This window comes from Megalobrama amblycephala, linkage group LG10, assembly GCF_018812025.1.
Source record: "Megalobrama amblycephala isolate DHTTF-2021 linkage group LG10, ASM1881202v1, whole genome shotgun sequence".
NCBI lineage: Eukaryota > Metazoa > Chordata > Actinopteri > Cypriniformes > Xenocyprididae > Megalobrama > Megalobrama amblycephala.
The window spans coordinates 21,330,335-21,341,205 of record NC_063053.1 but is presented as its reverse complement, the minus strand read 5'-3'; positions in this window follow the sequence as shown (position 1 = coordinate 21,341,205).

Genomic DNA, 10,871 nt, shown 5'->3' with positions numbered 1-10,871 from the left:
CGGAGTAACTTCCTGTTGACGTTCGAAGTGTTGTCAAACAAAACAGAGGCTAGCTAGACCTTTCCTCCTACTCCTCCTGGCCCTCCCCTCCGTGCTTCCTGAAACAGTCATGAACGCGCATTTAAAATGTAAGTAGCTTGCGTATTGACGCTGCTTGTCGGTTATTGGCTGGAGCATGTTTATTATGCTAAGTGGTCCAGACTGCACCAGTTTGTTTTTATTGCAGTTTTCGGAGCTTGTGGCGACTACAGAGACCGCGTTTTTTTACAGTGTGTTCAGGGGACAGGCAGCTAGCGCATAGTGAGGAGATGTTTGCGGTGTGTGACAAAAAAAGAATTTGGGCCTAAAAACGCGTCAAATCGCTTAGAGCACCTTTAAAGTCCCCCTGTAGTACGGAAGAGGATTAGGGCCAAGCAATAATAAAAAAAATAAAACCATCTCGAGATTAAAGTTGTTAAATTTCGAGAAAAAACTTGTTAAATTTCGAGAAAAAGTCTAAATAAAATGTTGAGAATAAACTCGTTAAATTACGAGAAAAAGTCGTTAGATTATGAGAACAAATTTGTTAAATTATGAGAAAAAAAGTCGTTAAATTTCGAGAAAAAAAGTCGAGATAAAATGTTGAGAATAAAGTCATTAAATTACGAGAAAAAAGTTGTTAAATTATGAGAACAAATTCGTAATTTAACGACTTTTTTCTCATAATTTAATGAGACAGCGTCAAACAGAGTACCTCAGAGATGACGTGTTTTTGTATGCAAAACCCGGAAACCAGTTAGCATTTTAGGACTTCCGGTTCCATCGCCTTAAAGTCTATGGGTTTTTTTGAATGGATTTTTGCTAAATCACCTGAAATAAGGTCTGTGGTTAACAAAGCCTCTAAATATTTTCACGTTTTGATCTATGACATAAAACACACCAGTTATAACCCGCTTGTGATTTTTTTTAAACCTTTATTTTGTCTTAAAAATGGCGGTTGCTAACAAGTTGCTAAAAGGGACTACTTAGACGTCTAACTTGACTTTAGACGTCATCATGACAAATAGGACATTTGGACAGCATTTCTCATGAAAAAGTGGATAAGTATTCATACACAGCGCAGATCATAATCAGCGAGCATGTTTTTAAATAGAGTTGTTTTCTAAATAAAGTTTGAGGAAGCTTGGTGTGGTGACGTTGATCCGTGACCATGGTGTGCTGTAGTCCGTTTATAGCCTACTGTTAGCTTTTTATATCTGAAGACTTTATTTATAGGCTTCAAAATGTATAAATGTTGTGTAAACTTGTAAAGATTATCTTGATAGACAAAACGTGTAAGTGTCTTAACCCTTTGTAAAACACAGAGCTTATTTTTTGCGATTTTCCAAAAGTCTATGGGAAAAACGCATAGGCTTTCGATTGAGGGAAACTGCGCCGCAAACTTTTCTGTCTACAACTCTGCATACTGCAGTGCATATGCTGCGCTCCAGACAGATGGGAATTTGGATTTTTCCTACCTCCTTCTAGGAAATAACATCTGGAACTCCACTCAAAGTGGGACATTCGATCTCTGAATCGAGACGCGTCATTTGACGTCACTTTCAAGATGTCGGCAAGACCTGTTTCTAATGAGCATAAACGTAAAAACAAACTTTAACATTACACATTAAGTTAATGTAATGATACATTCATTTTTGCTTTTCATCAGCTGGTTTCAAAGAGATTTTTATTTTTATTCTGTTTTTGCCAAAACTGACACAAAAACACATGCTCTCTTTAATTGTGGCGACTTTGACTGTTGTGATCCCATCGGACTTATGATAGCTGCCTGAATCATAAAGCACTGTTCGCCAGAGGAGAACTAGCCCCCCCCCCCCCCCCCCCCCCCCGACTAAGCCTGGTTTCTCCCAAGGTTTTTTCCTCCATTTTAACACCTGTTTGCCACCTAATGTCACCTGTTGGAGTTTGGGTTCCTTGCCGCTGTCGCCTTTGGCTTGCTTAGTTGGGGACACTTGACATTTGCTATTCAACAGTGTTTTGATCTGCCTGCATTGACACCATTGTATGTGAACTGAACTGAGTTGGATGATGACATCACTGTTTACTCCAGTGCTGATATAGATAAATTAACTAAATTAATAACTATTGATTCTTACATCAGAATGAATTAATACTGAATTTACTTAAGATGGATACTGGCACCATTTTCTTTAAGAGCTGCTGTGCAGCCAAAATTATTTGCCAGTTATCACTGTAAAGCTGCTTTGACACAATCTGCATTGTAAAAAGTGCTATATAAATAAAGGTGACTTGAATTGACTTGACATCACATAGTCAACATGAGAACGTGACGTGTGATTGACTGGATGCAACACACTGAGGTCTGAAGTGGGACATTTAAATTGGGATATTCCCATGTCCACCTCATCTGGAACACAGCAAAAGCCTCATGAAACATGCACGTTGATGTCGTGTGATGTCTGCGCAAACAGGGCGCGTGCAGGTAAGTTGACAGGCAAGTAGGACATCCTATTATTGCATTCGGACCTTATGCAATGATCATTCTTTGGTCCTGAGACTTCCACAGAAGATATATTTATTTATTTATTTATTTTTTTTTTTTAAATATTAAGACCACTTCTATTAATGATTGTGAAGAGAGTTTCAACCAGTATAACAAAAAGTGTTTATTAAAAACATTGCCTACCCTACCAGTTTCAGATTTTTTTATCCAACCAACCAAACTTTTAAACACAGTTTAATTAAATCTTCATGCTATGCTTTGCATATAGGATGCCTTTTTCAGATTGCAAGTTCCTTTTTAGATATTAAGTCATTTTGACATTTTCTTAGTCAAACGTTTAATGGGGAAAATATTGATTTCAGATATCGAAAATAGTAGATATGGACATTCTTCTGCCACACATAGGCTAATAAATTCCTCAAACATGATCCACATAATGAAGACAGGTCCCTTTGCAGCTCTGTTGACAATATCAGCCAAAGCTGTTAGGAATAAATTAATAATAATAATAATAATAATAATAATAATAATAAAATCAGTTTTAAAATTAATTTATCATGCCTGGAGCTTTGAGATGTTCTGTATTTTACAAAAAAAATCACACTCGATATATATCATCCTATAATCATCTTATTAAAATCTTTATTTAGCACATACGGTATATCAGTCTGTACAGTATCCCAGGACAGCTGTTATAAAGTGCAAGTCCCTGGTGGTTAATTCTAATGATCTTTGAGCAAAAATCTTTCAGTATGCTATTATTTTCCAGTTTCTCTTTGATGGTGACCCATTTTCTGAGAACTGAGTGAGAGATATGAGGATGTGCGTGTGTTTTCTATGTACACAGTCTGATTTTATAACAGTAACCATCGTTTGGGAGGTCTCACACACATGTGCCCTTTTGGAATTAATTAAGAAAATTCTTCCTAATTAGTCTTTAATTGCCCTGCTTTACACAGTGCTCTTCTGCAGTTTAATTGGCCTGGCCTTAACAAGCTTTCTCTAATCATTAACCCCTCATGGATTTAACGACCAGTGGGCCTTATTTGAATATGAAAAGATGATAATTTATGCAGATTTCTACACCCAGGCCCTTTTGGGACAAAGAGAGAACCTCACAAAAGATGAGTGATCATGTTCAGAATAAGAGAGAGAGAGAGAGAGAGAGAACACCATAAGGGACTCTATTCCTCCATTTGACCAGCAGGTGTAGCTGTACACAAACAGTTTTACTACTCCTCTCAATTTGCCACTGACAACATAATTTTTTGCATCTGCATCAGGGCCTTTTAATTTTTTTGATGTCCAGAAGAACACCCCGCCCCCCCCCCCCACACACACACACAAAATATTTAAATCATAATAATAAATGTTTTCCCCCCTAAATTATTGCATTTATATTGTCCTTGTACTAAAGCAAATTATTATTTGGAATATTATTTGGAAAATATTATTATGTATTTATGTCAATTTTTGTACCCACAAACAATAATGTTAGACATATAAACCTTTAAACAAAAACATTTTGTTTATACACTATATTGCCAAAAGTATTGGGACACCCCTCCAAATCATCGAATTCAGGTGTATAAAATCAAGCACCTAGGCATGCAGACTGTTTCTACAAACATTTGTGAAAGAATGGGTTGCTCTCAGGAGATCAGTGAATTCAAGTGTGGTATCGTGATAGGTTGCCACCTGTGAAATAAGTCCATTCGTGAAATTTCCTCACTACTAAATATTCCAGGGTCAACTGTTAGTGGTATCATAACAAAGTGGAAGAAACTGGGAACAACAGCAACTCAGCCACGAAGTGGTAGGCCACATAAAATCACATTTGTTTGGCGGTTGCCAGGAGAACGGTACTTGTCTGACTGCATTGTGCCAAGTGTAAAGTTTGGTGGAGGGGGATTATGGTGTGGGGTTGTTTTTCAGGGGTTGGGATTGGCCCCTTAGTTCCAGTGAAAGGAACTCTTAATGCTTCAACATACCAAGACATTTTGGACAATTTCATGCTCCCAACTTTGTGGGAACAGTTTGGGGATGGCCCCTTCCTGTTCCAACATGACTGCGCACCAGTGCACAAAGCAAGGTCCATAAAGACATGGATGAGCGAGTTTGGTGTGGAGGAACTTGACTGGCCTGCACAGAGTTCTGACCTCGACCCGATAGAACACCATTGTGATGAATTAGAGCGGAGACTGCGAACCAGGCATTCTTGTCCAACATCACTGCCTGACCTCACAAATGCACTTCTAGAAGAATGGTCAAAAACACTCCTAAACCTTGTGGAAAGCCTTCCCAGAGTTGAGGCTGTTATAGCTGCAAAGGCTGAGCCAACTCCATAATAAACCCTATGGAATGGGATGTCATTAAAGTTCATGTGAACGTAAAGGCAGTCATCCCAAAACTTCTGGCAATACAGTGTACACTATTTGTTGAAAACTACAGCTGCCTGAAGCAGTTGTGGCCTAATGGTTAAAGAGTCGGACTTGTAACCCAAAGGTTCGAGTCTCAGTACCAGCACGAAATGTTGGTAGAGGAAGTGAATGAACTCTCTTATTACCCATAACTGAGATGTCCTTGAGCAAGTCACCTAACCCCCAATCGCTCCCTGGGTGCTGCAGCAAAAATGGCTGCCCACTGTTCCGGGGGTGTGTTTGTTCAATACTCACTGATGTGTGTGTGCACTTGAGTATGGGACACCATACTTGGCTACACGTCACTTCACTTCAATACAATAAAAATAATTATTAATATAATGATTTCAGAAAGCAAGGTGTAACAGTAATAATATCCAACTGGGGAAAATTTGTGACATGATATGTAAAATATATATCATTAGTTAACTTGTCATAAAAATACATTATGTGTATCGATATAGAATCTTTTTTTTTTTTTATATATATTTTATTTATTACTTTTTGAGTTACAGTTACCATCTTACCAAATGTGTATGTCATGTGTGTTTTTATCTGATGAATGAATTATGAATTCTTGATTGTCCATAACAGGAGACTAAGGCTGGTAGGGATTTCCTCATTTTATTTCTGATATGGATTTCCTCAGGCAAAATAGAACTCTTTTCTTTAAGCAGGAAACTCAGATCAAAGCAGGAGTTTGATTGATTTATGGGCTATCATGCTCCAATATAAACAGCAAAGTTTTTAATGCCCCTCCTATTCCCTTTATGTCACAGTGTTTCGTGTAAGTAGGTGAGAGAGACAGAATGAGTGTTACCATCTGTGTGTTTCAGAGTGTGTCAAGTCAATACAATTTTATTTGCATAGAGCCTTTAATATGCATTGTTTAAGAGCAGCTTCAAAGAAATTCATAATGTTAATGTTTAAAATTCCCCAATGCCTCATAGTCCACATTTAGCAGTTTAGCCCTCTATGGGACTAATTGTGAAATCACAGCTTGAATAAATAAATAGAATAAATAGATATATTTTACATATATTTAAGACTAAAATCATTTTCCAAAATTAGTTTTCTATCTGACCTTTGACCCTTTAAAAAAAAAAAAAAAGCCTATTAAGGTAAAATTGTCTGAAACTTCACACACATTCAAATGCATTTCATCTGAAAAGTAGTGAAAAGGTCTTAGTGTTTAAAAAACATTTAAAAACTTTATTAACACTCTAATCCATCTTGTACTACTTTAATTTGGAACTTGTCATGATCATTACTGGGAGTGCCCTTGTCTGCCACTAGAGGGCACTCCAACCCGGACTCTTGTTTTCACCCCTTGGACTTCATTTCCCATAACCCACTTCCCGGACTTATTATCCCATTCATTGCACCCAGCTGTTTTGTGTTTCATCATTAGTGTCTGCCTATTTATACCCTGTTTGTTTTCTGCTTTGGTTATGGTGTTTTCATGCATGGATGTTCCTGGTTTCTCTGTTTTGGTTTTCTTTGCGGTTTTCTTGTTTTTTGTACGGACTGTTTCTGTGGATTTTGACCCTTGCCTGTTTCTGGATTTGCGCTTTGGATTGCCCCATTAAAATGCTGCACATGGATCTTACCTTCTTGTCTTTGTGCATCCGTGACAGAACTCACATGTAATGTGAGTTTTACATGTGGAACTCTTTTTCTTGGAATTCCAAATCAATGATTGTAGCACAAGTGAAAATAAGCAACACTTTTCTCTAGTTGTAGTATGGATCACATCTTCCAAACTGGCTTAAGATAATGTACCCAAATGCCTGACTTCTACAACAATCTATGACTTTTATTCTTACTTTCTATCATAAACCTAAAACAAAGACAAAAAGACAATTATATGCCTGTCAGTAATGAACATTAGTGCCAGTTACACAGAAAATATATATCCCCTAAAAGGACTTTGTCATTTATGCATGACAGTTTTTTTGTTCAAGTTAATATTTTTACAAAATGTGCATTAAAAATTACCAAATATTAAAAAAACAACAACACACATTTGGATGTACAATATAAAAAAAAAAAAAAAAAAAAAAAACACCACCTGCTCATGTCTCCACTTCCTTGTGGTCAAAAATGTCAAGCACATGAAAATTTTTATTTTAATTTTATTGTCTGTAGGGGATGTCATATGATATTACTAAAAAAATGTTTAGTTGAACATTATTATTGTATATGAAATGCAATTGTCTTGGCATCATTTATAAATGATAATGTCCCATAGAGGGATAAAGCCAAAATATTGATTAAACATTGTGCTGCTATGTGGTGTGTGCAGGAATCTAAGAAAGCTGACTGCATAAAGAGGTTTGGTATGATCCCTGCTCCGCCACGCTGAAGCAGACCACAGCCAGTGTGTGTGGGAGGATATACTGTTTAGAAGAAAGCAGATTTAAAAGTCTTTATCAAGCTTTTCCTATTGTATTTACTACCTACCAATGCAGGTCACCTCAGTATAGCCCAGGCATTCTTAATCTCTGACCTCACACACACGTCTTTTGAGATGGAAAACAATAAAAGCATGATGTAAAAAGGGGTCAAAGGTCAGGCAGCACCTGCCCCAGGAAGCAGGAAGCTTTCTTATACCACTTTATGTAACTTCAGATAAAAGTATCTGCAAAAATAATACATGCAAAAGTATTCTGAAAAAACAAGGCTGACAGCTCTTAATTTCACGGTTATTTTGTAGCATAGATTTACAAACAACTTCTCAGTTTGTACAAAAAAGGGTAACACTTTACAATACTGGTGCACTAATATGCATTAATTCATGCTTAACTAATGCACAGATAATCATGTTTTAATGTAGGACTCATGAAGAACTAAACCATTAATTAATGATTACTGCATCAGCAACTAATAAAAAGTCTATATATTAATAGATTAAGTAATATATGAATTGTTATTAATTAAATGTGTCATAATGTATTAATTCTTTAATAACATATTTTATTAAATAATAGTGTAAATTAATGTGTTAATTACCACAATGGGTTGAAGCCATATACTTCAACTTCCAGTTGTCTGCTTTAGTTAATCATTAACTAATGATTTGCAAATGTATCATTATGTTATGACTTTAGTTATTGAGGCACATGACTAATAACTAATTGTTAAGTAATATGTCATTATGGTTTTGACTTCTACACTAAGCCGAGGATTTCAATTTCCAATCGTGATTCCACTGTACCAGATGAACTGCTGCATCCAGAACATTGTTGTTCATGGCACAGGAATATGTGAGGTTTAGGATTCAAAGGCAGAACACTGAGAACATGTGGCCATGTACTACTATTTCGTAACACTGTGTCAAGACCGGACAAAGACAATAGAACCCATTATAATCAGTGATAGTGACACTCTCAGAAAATAAAGTACGTAATTGTACCTTTAGGGGTACAATGGCTTGTCACTGGGGCTGTACCCTCAAGGGTACAGTTTTTGTACCCTTGGCATAGGGTACAAATTTGTACCCTTGTGATTTGTACCTTAAGAGACCAGTTTTGTACCTGTGGTGACAATTTTGTACCTTTATTTAACTGTACAAAAATTGACCCTTCAAAAAGGGGACAAAATTGGCAACATTTTTCTTTTCTCCCAGTGTGTTTAAGATTTTAATTCAAAATGCCTGATCTGTTGCATGCAGTTACAAAGTGTTTAACATAATCTTAACATAGAGACCAAGAGCAACTGCCCAACTAAAGGAAGCACTGATCACCATAATGGTAACCAAATATTTTCATATATTGAACATATATCAAACCTCTGTCAATTCTCAAAAAGAACTTAACTGTTAATAATAATAATAATAATTATAATAATATCAAAATCCGTAGAAATACATTAGGGGTCAATCACCTTCAGAATCAGTCACATGCTCTGTTTAATCTACTTAACATTTGTCTACTTGTTTTAGACTTATCATGCATGCGGTTTTTATTTTAATTAACACTCTCAGAAAATAAAGTACATAACTGTACCTTTAGGGGTACAATGGCTTGTCACTGGGGCTGTACCCTCAAGGGTACACATTTGTACCCTTATGATTTGTACCTTAAGAGACAACCTTTGGTGACAATTTTGTACCTTTATTTAACAAAATTTTTACAAAATTGGCTTTGACAGCGTACAAGCATTGACTATAATGAGATATATATATTTTACACACAAACACGCTGAATTAAAATCAGAATTTATTAAATCCTTTTCATTTTCACCTTTTACAACATTTCATTTGAAACACATTTTTAAACATTCCATATGAGTCCATCTTGCCGGGTGTTAAAAAGTAACACTGAAGCAGTGTTAAAGTTAATGAGATAATTGATTGATGATTGAGTGGTGATTGACAATTAGTGGAGACATGTGATGTTAATAAGCAGAATCACTGAAGAAACAACAAGAGAAAAAGAGAGAGAGACAACTACAACTGACTTCCAGCCATTAAACATTATTACACTTTTTATTTCTGTCATACATCAACAAAAGTTCTTATTGAGAATTAACAGATGTTTAGATGTTAATGTTTTAATGAAAGTTTAGTTTGAAGTCACCATGATGGTGAAAAGCATTTCCTTTAGTTGGGCTCTTGACTCTATTTATTAACATTAATTTATTTCTGGCTACTCCAACTTTGTGTTTGTATAGCACATTTGTTATGGCCAGAGAAACTATGATCTGAGCTGTGTTTCCCAAAAGTGCTGTGAGTCAAAGTTGATCAATTTAGGTCAGGGATGGGCAGAGGGCTAAACTTCACTGCCCAGCAGAGCTAAGCTCCAACCCTAATCAAACACACCTGAACCAGCTAATCAAGGTCTTTAGGATTAGTAGAAAGTTATAGGCAAGTGAGTTTTTATCAGGGATGGAGATAAACTCTGCAGGACACTGGCTCTCCAGGACCGGAGTTGCCCATCCCTGATTTAGGTTCACAATGCTTTGGGAAGTACAGTCATAATGGTTGTGTTTTCTCATTGTGAAATGGTCAGATTCATTGGCAATATCCAGTATTAACTGGTGATATAGATATTATATTATTTCTTTATAGTAAATCTGTTACCGCAGAGCTTTGATAATCTGAAGGGGTTTTTTTTGAAACACACACAGACATCAAGAATCAGCATATGACCCTCAACAATGGTGACAATCAAACAAAGTGCTTCATGATGATGTGCATGATGGGAGCCACCAATCAAAACTCATCCATGGCTCCCATCATGCATTGCTGCATGAATAAATTATGTAGCTGATTTGTCCTGTAATTTTCATAGATTGTTCATGTTTGCTTTTATTTTTCTGTTGTTTTGTTGTGACAGTAGCTTGTTTTGTGATGTTCAGAGTTGATCTGTTTGTCAATATTTTGTATTTATTTATCGTCACCGTTCTTGAGAATCTTATGCTGATTCTTGATGTCTGTGTGTGTTTAAACACTGATGCTTCAGTGCATAATGTATTATTCTTTAAAAAAAAAAAAAAAAGAAGTCATACTGCTGGTGGATCTCAAGCTGTAAAGCTACACATCAAGCATGTGGTCAGTGATTTATACTCTAAACGACATCAGGCCATTGCATGATGATACAATCATCAAATTATATTGTGACCAGATCCTATTTTCTCTGACCATAACAAATGTGCTTTACAAACACAAAGTTGGAGCAGCCAGAAAAAAATTAATAATAAAAGGTAAAGAGTCAAGAGCCCAACTAAAGCAAACGCTGACCTCTTTCATGGTGACTTGAAATGAAACATTCCATAAAACATTAATTAACAAATTTTTTCTCTCTTTCCTTCAATGATTCTGCTTATTAACATCAGGTGTCACCACTAATTGTCAATCATCACTCAATCATCAATCAATTATCTCATTAACTTTAACACTGCTTCAGTGTTACTTTTTAACACCTGGCAAGATGGACAGCCTCTGC